Genomic DNA, 19,227 nt, shown 5'->3' with positions numbered 1-19,227 from the left:
TGTAAGCCAATGTTCTGAAGCTATACCGACATGCGGATCTTCTAGTATAGGTATTTTGTCCCATCAAAGAATGATTGGTTGCCAACACCATGTTCCATTATCGCCTTCTCAGATCAATAATTGGCTAAGGTGGAATAACCCTTAACACGCTTCGATACCAATTGATGGATCAAATCAGGCAACCAGAGCGAGGTTAATGAGAGCCAATAAAGTTTTTTTTGCACTAAGATAATCTTGGCTTCCTTCCCAATACTATACCCAAACCTCCAAAACTCACGAAGACATAAAATAGGTGTGTAAGTGCCAACTAGTGGCTAGATGTTCTTGATGATGACTGAAGAACACAGTGAAGTGCTCAAACTAGCTAGAAATATGTTTGCAAGAAAAACCTTCCAAACTCGAAAAATTGAGTGCTTCATTGGAGTTGAAGAAATACTCAAACCAAAATTATACCAAACAACCAATAATTGCATGTTTTGGTAATATTTTTCTTGAGCATACATGAGTTTAACAAAACAAACCAATTACAAAACAGACACCAAAAAAATCCAAAACTTCCCAAATAGTGCCGCTCGCCAAGGTTGTTTTTAACAACCCGAAATTAAGTTCTAAAACACAAAATGGATTTAAACGGACTCTGATTGAGCTAAAATTTTGCAAACACTTTCTCAAGGGAGTTTCAAAGTGTCCATAAAATTTGAAATAAAAAAGGTTTAAACTTCAAAGTTAGATCGAAAAATATGAATTCGAACCGAGTTTTTCAAAATGGCTTAATTGATTGGAAAACTGTGCTCCAAGTGGATCGATTCATACTACTTGGTGGCAATGATCCTAGGAGGTCCAAGAATATTTCTATCTGGTACAAATGACTGAAGAACTAATATTCTCAAAATCTCTAAAAACATCGAAACGAAGAGTTCGAAAGGGGAAACCAAAGAGAACTTCAAGCCATCAAAGATGCAATGTGAAATAATTCAAAAATATGCCACACGAGTTCATAGGGTGGTTAAGGCCACACTTCTCGAATCACAAGAACATAAGTGTCAAGAACAAGAGCACCTATTGTTAGAGGGCAATGCCCGATCTTCCGTGAGGTAGGATAACTTGATTGGGTGGAGATCTTGACGTTGATGATCCAAGGCTCCGAGCAAACGGATCCTCACAGTCACTACATTACTACTCCGTTGGTTATCACCCGTGACACACGAGTGACCTCGCCACAGGCTTATCCCTGCAAGCGCATTCAAGAACACAAGCAAGAATAGGAAGAACACAATCAAAATTGTATTGATCACGAGGTGGGGTCACAAACCGATGAACAACGACAATGTTCGATGATAAATATGATCTAAGCAAAACCAAAACCTTAATGTGGTGGCAACTACTGATAAAATAGAGGTTAGGGATGTGCGTGAGCCCTGGTCGCACCCCTAATAGACTCCAACACGATACACGACCCAACAGTTTAACAGACGGTGTCGCAACACCAAAATAGAATCTGAACACTGAATTGTTTCAACTATTTCCGTTGACTCTGAATGAATTTTCAGGTGGTTCTAGTTGGGTTATAAATATTATCTCCTTAGCTTTCCATACATATAAAGTCCAATCTAATAGGAGTTTAGATGCATCCTGGGCGTTTGTTTCAGTGCAGACTGGTCCTTGACTCCGAGGTGGAGACGAAGTTGACACAGACTTGACTTTCTCTTGTTGTGAACGTCCTAGTTTCTCCTTCTTGACATCTTGGCCTTTCCCAAGTCCTTGTTGGTCCTATGCAAGGTTTCTAATCATCAAAGCATCCACATCAACAAGCGTAAGATCTAAAACACAATTGACTAGGTAAGAACGAACTTGGAGATTTAGCTATCATGCACGTGCTCATGTTGTCGGTCCATGCAATGTTTGTATGTGAGTGATGTTCTTATCATCCTCCCCCTCTTGAATTGGAGACGTCCTCGACTCAGGTGGTGGCTAATGGGGTGGCTGAGCAATCCTAGGATGTACAAGGCCTTTAGGGCCAAAACAGGCGTTGCTGATTTCTAGCAGATTCTGGATGCCATCTTGTTACGACGATTCCCATCAGCTCCTAGTATATTTTTATGTGGGACTAGTTGGGTTTGAAATCTTATCTCCTTGGATTTCCAACGATATCTAGAAAATCGAAAACAGAATATGTATGTGGCTTAGGCGTCCGTTTTCATGAGACCCACTCTTGCAATTCGATCCAGATCCGCGAATAAACTTGACTTTGACTCCCCTTGAGCTTGGACTCTATGATTGATTGTGCATTGACCATATAGTTGACGTCCATGTACTCATCATTCTCCCCTTCTTGGTTTTGAGTCGTCCTCGACTCAAAGTAGTTGGTGCCTGCATAAGGTGTTGTTGTAGGTCTTGACATCGTCCAACCTTGCTCCCCGTCTTGAAGTTGACCCTGTTGTTGCAAAAAATACACAGAAGGACAAGTGGATCTAGACATGATATAGTTAGCTTTAACACAACCACTTGTTGAGCATATTGTTTCATGACAAAATGATAATTCATATTTGAACAAATATATACTCAATGTACCATATATTCTCCTTTCCAATTATATCTTCCAATAAAATGATATGTATGTTTAGATGTCCATGGAAAATCAGCAATAAAAGAAAGTTTCTCCTCTAAATTATTTAGATTACATAGAATATCAAATTCAATATAAGCCAAAGTATTTAAAGAAGATGACAATTTCAGCTCATCATGCACACTAGTTATGGGATTGAATGTTCTGTTCTCTTTCATAAGTTGTGGCACAAAAACAACAGAAGCATCATCACACAATTCTTATTTACCATAAGGAATGTGTTGACGATTAGGAGAAAAATTTAACACATCAAGAGAAGTCTCACCATGAAAGGAATGCTTGATGAATTATGAAATGATGGGTCTGAACTTTCTGATGTTGCTATGAGCACCTCATTTTCTTTAACCTCATCCTCTAGCTTTTTTATACGATCCTGGAAAAGGTTAGTCGCAGCAAGAGGAATAACAATAGTATGATCCACTAGACGATGCACATCATCAGATGAATTTAATACATGAGTCGTATTAATAAAAGTTTCTCGCATAAGAATTTTTAGATCTTTCCAAGTTTGTAGTTTATTAGATGGAGTTAATGACTCCCACCAAGATAAAGCAGAATGGGTCAAAACACTAGTTGCCTTTTTGATTTTTTGCATTCACACATAAAATATTTTTCAAAAATACAACCTATCTTAGTTTCCCACTCAATATATGTTTCAACATCTATACCATCATAGGATGGAAAAGCAAGAATATGATCACCCACGCACAGAAGAAGTTGTAGGTTGTGGTAGACAAGTCTTCATCTTGTCCATCTATTCAACAAGTACTGAAACTCTCTTCAACCTTTTAGTGTTCGTTGAGTGCATCACACATAGCTCTCATCATGTCGCGGAGCTCCAGATGGGATGTTCCTATCATTGTTAGTACAAAACAGAAATAAAGACAACGAGCAAAATGTGTGAACCCTACAACTACTCTCAAGGGTGGTGGTGGAACACAAGTTGTGAAGTGTCTTACCACACTCTTACAAGGTTCTTACCAGCACTATAGGTGGCAAACAGTGGCCGGTGTGACAATACTTAGAGCGTGGGTGTGATTGCAAAATGGATAATCAACGTCGAGATCTCCAACCAATCAAGTTATCCTACCTCACGAAAGATCGGGCCTTGCCCTCTTTCAAGGTTCCTAATCATTAAAACATCCATGACATCAAGCCTAAGCTCTAAAATACAATTGACTAGGTAAGAACGAACATGGAGATTTAACTGTCGTGCTCGTGTTGTCGGTCCATGCATTGTAAGTATGGGAGTGATGTCCTTATCATCCTCCCCCACTTGAATTGGAGTTGTCCTTGACTCAGGCGGTGGTCGAGCAACCATAGGATGTACAAGGCCTTTAGGCCCAAAACAGGCGTTGCTGATTTCTAGCAGATTCTGGACACCATCTTGTTACGACGATTCCCATCAACTCCGAGCATATTTTGATGTGGGACCAGTTGGGTTGGAAAGCTTATCTCCTTACCTTTCCAAATGTATCTCGAACATCAAAAACAGAGTATGCATGTGGCCATAGGCGTTCGTTTTCATGAGACCCACTCCTGCAATTCGAACCACATCCGCGAATAAACTTGACTTCAACTCCCCTTAAGATTGGAACTCTATGATTGATTGGGCCTTGAATATATAGTTGACGTCCATCTACTCATCACATATGGATCTCCTAACACAAGAGAATATAGAGGTCAGAGCAAGGCTAGTGAGATGGCTGGTTGTGCAACACCCCCTTATTTATTATGGAGGATTTTCTCTTTCCTAAACCACCCCTAGATACATAGAGCTTATCCACTCATCCAGGGACAAAATGGGCCAACTTTTGATACATTGATCTAACGATCACATTCCCTTCACGAAGTTGCTTCATCTTGTCGCACCCTCCGCGATGATGACACATGTTGCCTTCGATCCCCTACGGAATCGTGCCATCAAGTTTTTGTCACACCCGGGCTTTAAGGGACAAAGCCGGGTGCATCTCATACATGCGCCAAATAAGACAACATATATAACAACAGAGTGTATAGAGATAAATATCACAATATAATCAGAGTACTTGTTACATAGCGGAAGTCTTACAAAATAAAAGATGAATATAACAGGATCTAAAATCCATCCTTGGCGCCAGAAAGCTGACTGGGAGACGCCACCTAGATCAAGTCAAAAGCCTCAGTGTTAGGCGGCTCCTCTTCGACCACCTGTTCTTCTCCTGTGTGTGTGGGGGGGTGTGAGACAGCAAGAGTGAGCTCACATACGATCATAGCTCAACAATTATGGGGAATAATGTGCATGAACTCACCAAAGGTGGGAGTTCATTTGAAGTGTAAGGCTGATCAATAAAATAAAGGCTGAAGTTGAGCATTGCTTTTATAAGTTGGTCAAAATTTTAATAGCAATTACTAAGTGCAAGTAAATACCAAACCTTAGTAATAATAAGTAAAAATAATAAAAGAATCCCAATGCAATGAAATGACAAATTGAGTTTAAGTTCCATAAATTAATCATGTGAGTGTCCGAGCCGCTCATGACCGTGAGCACGGCTAGTATACCAGTTTACACTCTGCAGAGGTTGCACATCTTTACCCGCAAGCCATGTTACCCATCTGCCAAGAGACGGCCAATCCCATACACCTCTACCGAGGAGGCGAGGCAGGGTAACACTACAAGGCCTTTACAAAGTTCCACTAGCTTCAGAAAACCCGCTACAGTTATAGGAAGCTCCAGTGCAGGAATCCCTCGCCTAACCGCCATCACAGCAAAATCAACCCAAGGACCTCCCTACACTGACCACTCCCCTACTGCCCATGCCCCTTTCGGGTAAGGTAGTCATCCACTAACTTTCCTAGTTAATCAGCCAAGGGCGTCCCATTAAACCCTTGTGGTAGCACTATTTTTCCGGGTGGTTCTCCATGTTCCCATTAACATAATGATCTTATCATAAATAATAAATAACAAATAGATAATAAAAAAGTGTAATCATGAGTAATAATATCTCTATACCCAAAACCACATAAACGCAATAGCATGTACTACCCAAAAATTTAATAGTAAAACCAGTGGTGAAACAAGGTATAAAGATAGTCAAATCTAGGGTAACCTATTGGGTCCCATCAAAATTAACCTATGCAGATCATTATGATTAATAAGAACATGATTGGGTAAAAGAAGTGATCAAGGGCACAACTTGCCTTTAATGAGCTCCTGCTCTGCTACTTCTACCTCCTGAACCTCAGGATCCACGGCTTGCTCGTCTACTCGCATCGACACAATACATACATAGTATAACAAAAATTGACATCACATCAAACATGTAAATAAAATATACAGTAATAACCTAGACATTAAAATAAGATCATAGGAACTGGAATCATTAAATTTGGAGTTATAGATTTTAAGTTATGAATTTCTAAAGGTTTAATGTGCTTGGAATGCCATTAAATGAGAAATAATTTTTTTACTGGTTTCATGTCAAAATAGAGACTCTAGGTGATAAAAATTAAATTTACAAAATTTTAGAAATTGGAATGGATCAATTCGGATTAAAAATGAATTTTCTATGAATTTTACAAGTTCTAGCAATTGTTTTTGTATTAAAAATGCATTTACTAATTCATTTATTCATTTTGAATCAGTTCTGGACTGGGCCTCGAATTCCAGAAAAGTCAGGGGCCCTGATGCAATTAATCCTAAGACTCAGACGAACCCCCCAATGGACGGCGGGTTGGTTTCGTGATTCTGCGGGGGCTTTTCTGTAAAGCACGTATGTGAAAGTCGCTTAGAGGGGGTGAATAGTGCGAATCTGAAATTTACAAACTTTAAGCACAACTATAAGCCGAGGTTAGCGATAGAAATATAAACGAGTCCAAAAGAGAGGGCGAAAACAAATCACAAGCAAATAAGGCGGATGACACGGTGATTTGTTTTACCGAGGTTCGGTTCTTGCAAACCTACTCCCCGTTGAGGTGGTCACAAAGACCGGGTCTCTTTCAACCCTTTCCCTCTCTCAAACGGTCACCTAGACCGAGTGAGCCTTTCTCTTCAATCAAATGGGACACTAAGTCCACTACAAGGACCACCACAACTTGGTGTCTCTTGTTTTGATTACAAGTGAGTTGAGCACAAGAAAGAAGGAAGAAGAAAAGCAATCCAAGCGCAAGAGCTCAAATGAACACAAATCTCTCTCTCTCTCTCTCTAGTCACTAATTTGGTTGGAGTAATTCCGGACTTGGGAGAGGATTTGATCTCTTTGTTTGTGTCTTGTATTGAATGCTATAGCTCTTGTATGAGGTTTGAAGGCTAAAAAACTTGGATCCAATGAATGGTGGGTGGTTGGGGGTATTTATAGCCCCAACCACCAAAGGAGCCATTGGTGGAGGCTGCTGTCGCGTGGCGCACCGGACAGTCTGGTGCGCCACCGGACACTGTTCGATGCGCTAGCCATGTCACCCGACCGTTAGGGTTCGACCGTTGCAGCTTCTGACTTCTGGGCCACCGGACAGTCCGGTGGTGCACCAGACAGGTCCTGTAGACTGTCCGGTGCACCTTCTGGCGCCTGCTCTGACTTCTGCGCGCGCAGGCGTGCACTGTAGCGCATTTAATGTTCTCTGCAGACGACCGTTGGCGCGGAGTAGTCGTTGCTCCGCTGGCACACCGGATAGTCCGGTGCTACACCGGATAGTCCGGTGAATTATAGCGGAGTGGCTCCCAGAATTCTCGAAGGTGGCAAGTTTGGAGTCGGGTTCCCTGGTGCACCGGACACTGTTCGGTGGCACACCGGACAGTCCAGTGCGCCAGACCAGGGCACACTTCGGTTGTCTTTTGCTCTCTTTGTTTGAACCGTTTCTTGGTCTTTTTATTGGTTTATTGTGAACCTTTGGCACCTGTAAAACTTATAGTCTAGAGCAAACTAGTTAGTCCAATTAATTTGTGTTGGGCAATTCAACCACCAAAATCAATTAGGAAAAGGTGTAAGCCTATTTCCCTTTCAATCTCCCCCTTTTTTGTGATTGATGCCAACACAAACCAAAGCAAATATAAAAGTGCAGAATTGAACTAGTTTTCATAATGTAAGTGCAAAGGTTGCTTAGAATGAAACCAATAATCATTTCTACTAGATATGCATGGATGGCTTTCTTCTTATTTAAAAATTTTGGACCACGCTTGCACCACTTGTTTTGTTTTGCAATGTTTTGGAAATTCTTTTTCAAAAATCTTTTGCAAATGGTCAAAGGTATATGAGTACGATTTTGAGAAGCATTTTTAAGATTTGAAATTTTCTCCCCCTGTTTCAAATGCTTTTCCTTTGACTAAACAAAACTCCCCCTTGATGAAATCCACCTCTTAGTGTTCAAGAGGGTTTTAGATATCAATTTTGAAGAGGGTATACCAATTTGAAATTATATCACAAATAAGATACCAATTGAAAAATTCTTCTCTTAACATAAACTTGAAAGACTATATTTTTGAAATTGGTGGTGGTGGTGCGGTCCTTTTGCTTTGGGCTAATATTTTCTCCCCCTTTGGCATGAATCACCAAAAACGGATACTTGTGAGTGAAGTATAAGCCCTTATTACGACTTTCTCCCCCTATGGTAAATAATATATGAGTGAAGATTATACCGAAGTTGGAGAGCGGTGCGGAGTGACGGCTGTAAGGCCCAAAATTTGTATAAGGAAAAAAATATAAAATAAATAAATAAATATGCTTATAAGTGGGTGTTTTAGAATTATAGAACCTTTGAAGATTATTTGGTTTTCCTTTCTTTGTGCATATTCAAGTAATAGTATCAAATTAGTCAAGTAACCAATAAATAAATAAAGAAGTATGCATCTCATGCTGATAGTTTTGTGTCTGGTGCATTTCATTTGACTAAATAAATATTTAATAAATAAAATATAATAAACCATATATTTCATGTTGAGTTTTTTTAAGATTGTGCATTTAATATTGGTAATCAGACTGTATTTGAATTTTAAACCAAAGACGAAAGAAATTAATAACAAAATAGAAATAAGAAAATAAAAAGAAACAAAAAAATGAAAGGGAAAACTCACGGTCGGCCCACTATCCTGGAAGCCAGCCCACATCCCTCTCTCGTGCTCTTCTTTTGTTAATTCTTCAATCCAGTTGCCGAAGAGAAAGTAATAAAAAAATCACCCTGTGTCATCCTGAGGTCAGCGATGACATCAGCTACCCTCAATGACGTGTGGGCCATGGGCTCAAGAAATATCTCCTTGACTGCGGACTCTTAGCCATGGCGATCTGAAACAGAAGCTCTGTAACCACCAACGGATCGCAGGCTGGCGTTAGTTGCGATTCTTGCGGGTTGATAGGATGGTCGCCCAGCTCTGCCCACGTATATATGTGTGCGTCCACCGCGCCCTGCTCCATTATCATCCGCTGCCTAGAATCTAGCGGCCAAGAACTCGAGAGAGAGAGAAGCCGGGGCCCCTTCGCCGACGACACAGTGTACCACAGGCGGATTTAGACGGAGGAGAACCCCGCGGCGTTGTGCACTAGTCGGCGGGCTGCTGGAGATCTCTCCGGCCCTTGGGGAGCGCCGACACCACGGCCAGGCGTCTCCTATAATCTCGGTGAGTCCTTTACCAGGCGGACGCCTTTACCTTTAGCATGCGTTTTCATTCAATCGAGCGCTGTAGCTCCGTCGAGCTCGGGTCGCGGTGAGGAGAGAGAGTGTCGAGGGTAGAAGAGGATGCCTCTGCCGTTTGATTGAACGGACGGTAGAGATTAGATGTGCTCACCCGTTCAGCTTGGACGACTACTATCCGTCTGATCGTGGTCGGATGATGGACATCGCTTTAGAATTCATTAAATCCAGGGCGCTAGGCACAAATCGTGTACCGGTTCGCCGTGTGGGTAATCTAATCCTAACCGCAAGATCAAGATCCTGCGGCTGATAATAGAGAATACCCCTTCGCGGGTCCATTTTACTTAAGAGCCCCTCAGTTTACTTAAAAATAAACCCGCCGTCCGTGCAGCAGCGCCCTGTGTCTTGGGAATAATTGCGTGTTAGCCCCTGCGCTTTTCAGATTTTGGGGGCGCAGTCCAGTAAATAAGAAAAACAGAGAAATTGAATTAGAAATTGAATTTTAATGTAAACACAATTCCTAAAACTTGTTTAATTTATAGGAAATTCACATGATGTCCAAATTATTTCATTCCAATTTCTATAATCCTATAATATTATTTTGTATCATTTAGTACCACTATTTTAACGTGAAAGTCATATTAAAATTTATATTTTATTTATTCTTGTACAAAACACATAGAATCTTCAGAAAATTATAACTCCTCCGTTTTAACTCCGATTTTAGCCATTCTCGAACCCACGATCTCGTAGCAGCGCGTAGATTATTATTACATAGTTTATTCTTATGTTTGGTGTGATGTTAATTTTATACCATGTTTGTCTATATTGCTACGTTTAGCAGTGAGAACACGTGTCACCTGAAGATCATCCTGGTACCTGGAATCTCAAGTCTCAGGCAAGTTGTGCCCTTGATCACTTCTTTTTACCCAGCCATGTTCTAATTAATCATAATGATCTGCATAGGTTAATTTTGATGGGACCCAATAGGTTACCCTAGTTTAATTATCTTTATACCTTGTTACCACTGAACTTTTTGGGTAGTACTTGCTAGTGCTTTATGTGGTTTTGGGTATGAAGATACATTACTCATGATTATACTTTTGTTATCCGTTGTTATTTATCGTTCATGATAAGATCATTATGTTAATTGGAACATGGAGCGACCACCCGGGAAAACAGTGCTACCACAAGGGTATAATGGGACGCCCTTGGCTGATTAATTAGGAAAGCTAGTGGAGGACTACCTTACCCGAAAGGGGCAAGGGCAGTAGGGGAGTGGTCAGTGTAGGGAGACCCTCGGGAGGATTTTGCTGCGATGGCGGTCCTGCAAGGGAATTCCTGCATTGGAGCTTCCTATAAACTGTAGCGGGTTTTCTGAAGCTAGTGGAACTTTGTAAAGGCCTCGTAGTGTTACCCTGCCTCGCCTCCTCGGTAGAGGTGTACGGGAAGTCGCGATCCCTTGGCAGATGGGTAACATGACTTGTGGGTAAAGATGCGCCACCTCTGCAGAGTGTAAAACTGGTATACTAGCCGTGCTCACGGTCATGAGCAGCTCAGACCCTCACATGATTAATTTATGGAACTAAACTCAATTTGTCATATGCATTGCATCGCAGGTGAGGTTGTTACTTTTGTTCTACTATTTAATTGAGTTGATATTTACTTATACTTAGTAATTGCTAATAAAATTTTGACCAACTTTAAAAGCAATGCTCAGCTTCAACCATCCTCTTTGGTAAGCCTTACACTTCACATGAACTCCCACCTTTGGCGAGTTCATGCACATTATTCCCCACAACTTGTTGAGCGATGAACGTATGTGAGCTCACTCTTGCTGTCTCACACCCCCCCACAGGTCAAGAGCAGGTACCACAGGATGAGGCGCTTGGAGGATGCTGCGATGTGTTCGTGAGAGGTCTAGGCCGTCGTCTCCCAGTCAACTTTGGGTTGCTGGATCGTTTCCTCATATGATGTAATTATTTAATTATTTTTTACAGAACTCCTGTTATATAGTAAAGATGTGACATTCGATCCTGTGCCACTATGCATCATATGTGTGAGACTTGGTCCCAGCACACCTGGTGTTTATGTTCGCGCCCGGGTTTTGGACCCCTAAAATCCGGGTGTGACAGAAGTGGTATCAGAGGAATGTTGACTGTAGGACGAAACCTAGATAGAACTCGACAACCATTGTCTACTTACCTCTGCTACTCTGATTCTTTCTAAACTTATCTTAATCTTTTCTCATCTATTTCCGCTTTACTCTGATTATTCTTACCTTTTCATTCTAAAGACAAATGTGGATTTCACACTTTGAAATCCTGTGCCTAAAGTGACTTTAGGAACAGGAGACCTACTCTTAGGAAAAAAAAACAACAAAACTATTTTTTTGTATCTATATGCTTGAAATGCTTGTTCTTATGATACTTGTTTGATTTGGATCTTTGATTGAGTGCGATGAGTTGTGGAGTAATGTCCACAATTACATCTGTATATACATATAGTAAAAAAATGTTAATAAAATAACTAGCCAATTTAGATTATCCCCCACTAAAATATATTAAGCTTAATAGATCCATCTTATCTTAAAAAAATACTCTATTACCTTAGTGGATTCATCTTATCTTGAAAAGATTTTATGTCATCCTAATAGATCTAACTCAACCAGTAGAGTCATGATGAATTACATAATCGGACTATCCAAACTTTTGACAAACATCATGTAGTCTATCTCATCCATATCTATCCTAACCATATGCCCCAACCTCGATGATATGCACTCACCGCGAATCAATGGGACCAAGATCGGAGGAGAAAAGACCAACCTCATCAAGGGAGGAGAGAAGTCAAACTCAATCTTCAGATGCATTACCACTTAACATGGAGTTCTTCCTCACCATAAACTTTCTTACCCTAGGCTATTCTTGCCCTAACATACCCATCTTTTGTAATAAAATGACTATACATATAGATACCCATGCTTTCATAATCACTTTCTAATTAACATGAAACTTCTTATTCTTAAACTAATTTAGAAGTTAAAGGCTAAACTATAAATAAATATTTTTTTACATCCCTTTCCTTACAAATCTCGAGGACGAGATTTCTATTAAGGGGGGTAGGATTTGTAAGGCCCAAAATTTGTATAAGGAAAAAATATAAAATAAATAAATAAATATGCTTATAAGTGGGTGTTTTAGAATTATAGAACCTTTGAAGATTATTTGGTTTTCCTTTCTTTGTGCATATTCAAGTAATAGTATCAAATTAGTCAAGTAACCAATAAATAAATAAAGAAGTATGCATCTCATGCTGATAGTTTTGTGTCTGGTGCATTTCATTTGACTAAATAAATATTTAATAAATAAAATATAATAAACCATGTATTTCATGTTGAGTTTTTTTAAGATTGTGCATTTAATATTGGTAATCAGACTGTATTTGAATTTTAAACCAAAGACGAAAGAAATTAATAACAAAATAGAAATAAGAAAATAAAAAGAAACAAAAAAATGAAAGGGAAAACTCACGGTCGGCCCACTATCCTGGAAGCCAGCCCACATCCCTCTCTCGTGCTCTTCTTTTGTTAATTCTTCAATCCAGTTGCCGAAGAGAAAGTAATAAAAAAATCACCCTGTGTCATCCTGAGGTCAGCGATGACATCAGCTACCCTCAATGACGTGTGGGCCATGGGCTCAAGAAATATCTCCTTGACTGCGGACTCTTAGCCATGGCGATCTGAAACAGAAGCTCTGTAACCACCAACGGATCGCAGGCTGGCGTTAGTTGCGATTCTTGCGGGTTGATAGGATGGTCGCCCAGCTCTGCCCGCGTATATATGTGTGCGTCCACCGTGCCCTGCTCCATTATCATCCGCTGCCTAGAATCTAGCGGCCAAGAACTCGAGAGAGAGAGAAGCCGGGGCCCCTTCGCCGACGACACAGTGTACCACAGGCGGATTTAGACGGAGGAGAACCCCGCGGCGTTGTGCACAAGTCGGCGGGCTGCTGGAGATCTCTCCGGCCCTTGGGGAGCGCCGACACCACGGCCAGGCGTCTCCTATAATCTCGGTGAGTCCTTTACCAGGCGGACGCCTTTACCTTTAGCATGCGTTTTCATTCAATCGAGCGCTGTAGCTCCGTCGAGCTCGGGTCGCGGTGAGGAGAGAGAGTGTCGAGGGTAGAAGAGGATGCCTCTGCCGTTTGATTGAACGGACGGTAGAGATTAGATGTGCTCACCAGTTCAGCTTGGACGACTACTATCCGTCTGATCGTGGTCGGATGATGGACATCGCTTTAGAATTCATTAAATCCAGGGCGCTAGGCACAAATCGTGTACCGGTTCGCCGTGTGGGTAATCTAATCCTAACCGCAAGATCAAGATCCTGCGGCTGATAATAGAGAATACCCCTTCGCGGGTCCATTTTACTTAAGAGCCCCTCAGTTTACTTAAAAATAAACCCGCCGTCCGTGCAGCAGCGCCCTGTGTCTTGGGAATAATTGCGTGTTAGCCCCTGCGCTTTTCAGATTTTGGGGGCGCAGTCCAGTAAATAAGAAAAACAGAGAAATTGAATTAGAAATTGAATTTTAATGTAAACACAATTCCTAAAACTTGTTTAATTTATAGGAAATTCACATGATGTCCAAATTATTTCATTCCAATTTCTATAATCCTATAATATTATTTTGTATCATTTAGTACCACTATTTTAACGTGAAAGTCATATTAAAATTTATATTTTATTTATTCTTGTACAAAACACATAGAATCTTCAGAAAATTATAACTCCTCCGTTTTAACTCCGATTTTAGCCATTCTCGAACCCACGATCTCGTAGCAGCGCGTAGATTATTATTACATAGTTTATTCTTATGTTTGGTGTGATGTTAATTTTATACCATGTTTGTCTATATTGCTACGTTTAGCAGTGAGAACACGTGTCACCTGAAGATCATCCTGGTACCTGGAATCTCAAGTCTCAGGCAAGTTGTGCCCTTGATCACTTCTTTTTACCCAGCCATGTTCTAATTAATCATAATGATCTGCATAGGTTAATTTTGATGGGACCCAATAGGTTACCCTAGTTTAATTATCTTTATACCTTGTTACCACTGAACTTTTTGGGTAGTACTTGCTAGTGCTTTATGTGGTTTTGGATATGAAGATACATTACTCATGATTATACTTTTGTTATCCGTTGTTATTTATCGTTCATGATAAGATCATTATGTTAATTGGAACATGGAGCGACCACCCGGGAAAACAGTGCTACCACAAGGGTATAATGGGACGCCCTTGGCTGATTAATTAGGAAAGCTAGTGGAGGACTACCTTACCCGAAAGGGGCAAGGGCAGTAGGGGAGTGGTCAGTGTAGGGAGACCCTCGGGAGGATTTTGCTGCGATGGCGGTCCTGCAAGGGAATTCCTGCATTGGAGCTTCCTATAAACTGTAGCGGGTTTTCTGAAGCTAGTGGAACTTTGTAAAGGCCTCGTAGTGTTACCCTGCCTCGCCTCCTCGGTAGAGGTGTACGGGAAGTCGCGATCCCTTGGCAGATGGGTAACATGACTTGTGGGTAAAGATGCGCCACCTCTGCAGAGTGTAAAACTGGTATACTAGCCGTGCTCACGGTCATGAGCAGCTCGGACCCTCACATGATTAATTTATGGAACTAAACTCAATTTGTCATATGCATTGCATCGCAGGTGAGGTTGTTACTTTTGTTCTACTATTTAATTGGGTTGATATTTACTTATACTTAGTAATTGCTAATAAAATTTTGACCAACTTTAAAAGCAATGCTCAGCTTCAACCATCCTCTTTGGTAAGCCTTACACTTCACATGAACTCCCACCTTTGGCGAGTTCATGCACATTATTCCCCACAACTTGTTGAGCGATGAACGTATGTGAGCTCACTCTTGCTGTCTCACACCCCCCCACAGGTCAAGAGCAGGTACCACAGGATGAGGCGCTTGGAGGATGATGCGATGTGTTCGTGGGAGGTCTAGGCCGTCGTCTCCCAGTCAACTTTGGGTTGCTGGATCGTTTCCTCATATGATGTAATTATTTAATTATTTTTTACAGAACTCCTGTTATATAGTAAAGATGTGACATTCGATCCTGTGCCACTATGCATCATATGTGTGAGACTTGGTCCCAGCACACCTGGTGTTTATGTTCGCGCCCGGGTTTTGGACCCCTAAAATCCGGGTGTGACAACGGCGAAGGATGAATAATTTGATGGAGTGGAGTGGAAGCCTTGTCTTCGCCGAAGACTCCGTTTCCCTTTCAATCTATGACTTAGCTTGAAATACACTTGAAAACCATATTAGTCATAGCAAAGAAAGAGATATGATCAAAGGTATATAAATGAGCTATGTGTGCAAAACATCAATCAAAATTCCTAAAATCAAGAATATTTAGCTCATGCCTAAGTTTGGTAAACGTTTGCTCATCTAATGGCTTGGTGAAGATATTGGCTAATTGTTCTTTGGTGTTAATATATGCAATCTCGATATCCCCCTTTTGTCGGTGATCCCTTAAAAAATGATACCGAATGGCTATGTGTTTAGTGCGCTATGCTCAAAGGGATTATCTGCCATACATATTGCTATCTCATTGTCACATAGAAGAGGAACTTTGGTTAATTTGTAACCATAGTCCCTAAGGGTTTGCCTCATCCAAAGCAATTGCGCGCAACAATGGCCTGCGGCAATATACTCGGCTTTGGCGGTAGAAAGAGCGACCGAATTTTGCTTCTTTGAAGCCCAAGACCCAGAGATCTTCCCAAGAACTAGCAAGTCCCTGATGTGCTCTTTCTATTAATTTTACACCCTGCCCAATCAGCATCGGAATACCCAATTAAATCAAAGGTAGATCCCCTGGGGTACCAATGACCAAACTTAGGAGTATAAACTAAATATCTCAAGATTCGTTTCACGGTCCTAAGGTGAACTTCCTTAGGATTGGCTTGGAATCTTGCACACATGCATATGGAAAGCATAATATCCGGTCTAGATGCATATAAATAGAGTAAAAAACCTATCATCGACCGGTATACCTTTTGATCTACGGATTTACCTCCCGTGTCGAGGTCGAGATGCCCATTGGTTCCCATGGGTGTCTTGATGGGCTTGGCATCCTTCATTCCAAACTTGGTAAGAATGTCTTGAATGTACCTTGTTTGGCTAATGAAGGTACCCTCTTGGAGTTGCTTCACTTGAAATCCTAGGAAATACTTCAACTCCCCCATCATAGACATCTCGAACTTTTGAGTCATGATCCTACTAAACTCTTTACATGTAGATTCGTTAGTAGACCCAAATATGATATCATCAACATAAATTTGGCATACAAACAAATCTTTTGCAACAGTTTTAGTAAAGAGAGTAGGATCGGCTTTACCGACTTTGAAGCCATTAGTGATAAGAAAATCTCGCAGGCATTCATACCATGCTCTTGGGGCTTGCTTGAGCCCATATAAAGCGCCTTAGAGAGTTTATAAACATGGTTAGGGTACTCACTATCTTCAAAGCCGGGAGGTTGCTCAACATAGACCTCCTCTTTGATTGGTCCATTGAGGAAGGCACTTTTCACGTCCATTTGGTAAAGCTTAAAGCCATGGTAAGTAGCATAGGCAAGTAATATATGAATTGACTCAAGCCTAGCTACGGGTGCATAGGTTTCACCAAAATCCAAACCTTCGACTTATGAATAACCCTTGGCCACAAGTCAGGCTTTGTTCCTTGTCACCACACCATGCTCATCTTGCTTGTTGCGGAAGACCCACTTGGTTCCTACAACATTTTGGTTAGGACGTGGAACTAAATGACATACCTCATTCCTCATGAAGTTGTTGAGTTCCTCTTGCATCGCCAACACCCAATCTAAATCTTGAAGTGCTTCCTCTACCCTGTGTGGCTCAATAGAGGGAACACAAGAGTAATGTTCACAAAAATGAGCAACACGAGATTGAGTGGTTACCCCCTTATGAATATCGCCGAGGATGGTGTTCACGGGGTGATCTCGTTGGATTGCTTGGTGGACTCTTGGGTGTGGCGGTCTTGGATCCTCGTCATCTTCCTTGTCTTGATCATTAGCATCTCCCCTTGATCATTGTCCTCCTCTTGAGGTGCCTCCTCTTGATCTTCATTTTCATCATCTTGAGCTTGATCCTTGTTGGAGCGAAGGCAAAGACGCCACCCTTCGCTCGAGGCCTTCGCTGCAGCCGCTGGTCCGCCGGAGGCAAAGCGGGCAGGGACACCCTTCACAGGACTCGGCGCTTTGACGAAGGCCTGCGGCGACGACCTCACACGGCGCGGCCTCGTTCAGCCCCAAGGCCCACGTGTGATCCGGCCCATTGTAACGGGCCCCGCGTGGCCGCCTCTGTATTACGGGCCTGACTTGTAAAGGCAAACTTGTAATTACAGCTTGTAACCCTGCTTTATGGGAATATTCCGGGGATAAACTAGGCGTCTGAGGGCACATGCGTCCTTAACACAAGACGCTGGGCACTCAGACACCTATAAATACCCCCGCACAGTGCCCGTGAGAGGCTAGATCAACAGAGCTATTGCCCCCGTGCACGTAACCCTGTTGTCGCCATTGTTCACCCCCGTTGGCCCACTTGCAGCAGAGAGCAAGTTCCAACATTTGGCGCCCACCGTTCGTGCTACGACAAAACCACCCGCGATGGCACCCAAGAGAGCTAACCCCAAGGCTGACGAGGCTGCGAAGGCAGCACTGCTGGCCGCAAGAAAGGGCAAGGCCCTCGCCCTCACCCAATCCACCCACCAAGAGCCCATTGAGGACAATGTTCCCCACACCGGCGAAGACGACACCTTCCGCACCTGCGGAACCGAAGGACAGTCGCAGCCGCCCCCAGGCTTCGCCCCACTGGAAGGCGCCGACCTCACCGAGGATGGTGAGGCCCTCGGCGTCTCAACAGAAGAACAGCTGCAGCTGCGCGCCCTGCGCCTCAGGAACCGCAATCTCCAGAGGCAGAAAGAGATACTGGAGGCCAAGCGCCAACGTGTTTCCGCATTAGCCAAAGTGCGGCAAATGATACGCGACGAGGAGCAGAAAGCCCAAGACCTCGAGCGCGAGATCGCGCTGATGCAGCGCGAAGGCCACCTCGGTTTGCAGCAAGAACCACCCCTCCAACAACGCGCTCAGCCGGAGGACATGCGCGAAGGCTACCTCGGCCGACAGCACGGCCAACCCCTGCAGCACCGGGCGCAGCCGGAGAACCCGCGTTTCCCCCAGCATGACTACGCCCCCCAGCACGGCGCGCCATTCCAAGGGATCAACTACCTCGACGAGCGAAGTCCCCTGGCGCCACACCTGCAAGTGACGCCTTGGCCAGCCAACTTTCGAGCGGGGGCATACCCCAAGTACAACGGCAGCACCGATCCGGCGCAATACATCATGAGTTACCAAGTCGCCGTTGCATCAGCCGGAGGGGACGACGCCACAATGGCAAAGTCTTTCATCATCGCCCTAGAGGGCCCAGCACTCACCTGGTTCACCAGATTGCCCCCGCTGTCCATTGATTCGTGGCGAAGTCTCAGGGACAAGTTCCTCCTCAACTTCCAAGGGTACCGTCCAGACACCGACGCTTTGGCCGAGCTCTCGCTTTGCAAACAGCTGGAAAAGGAGACTCTGCGGGAGTATTACCGCAAGTTCTTAACACTCAAGTCACAGCTGCCCTCTGTCGACGATCAGATCGCTATCCACTACGCCATCAATGGCCTTCGGGCCGGCGTCCTCTACAGCCATTGTATCAGGGATCCACCCAAGAGCTTGCAGGAGCTATATCAGCTCTTCGAAAAATATGCCAAATCCGAAGAGCTCCACCAGCGCAAGGTCGAGTCGCAACGGAAACCCAACAGTCAGACTCCGCAGTCCAGCCGCACGTGGACAAGGACTTCGCAGCCAGACTCCAGTCGAGACAGCCGCAGTCAGCAGCAAGTCCACAACATCGTCAACCAACAGCCTGC

Source organism: Zea mays, chromosome 3 (genome assembly GCF_902167145.1).
Source record: "Zea mays cultivar B73 chromosome 3, Zm-B73-REFERENCE-NAM-5.0, whole genome shotgun sequence".
Lineage (NCBI taxonomy): Eukaryota > Viridiplantae > Streptophyta > Magnoliopsida > Poales > Poaceae > Zea > Zea mays.
This window is presented reverse-complemented; position numbering follows the sequence as displayed.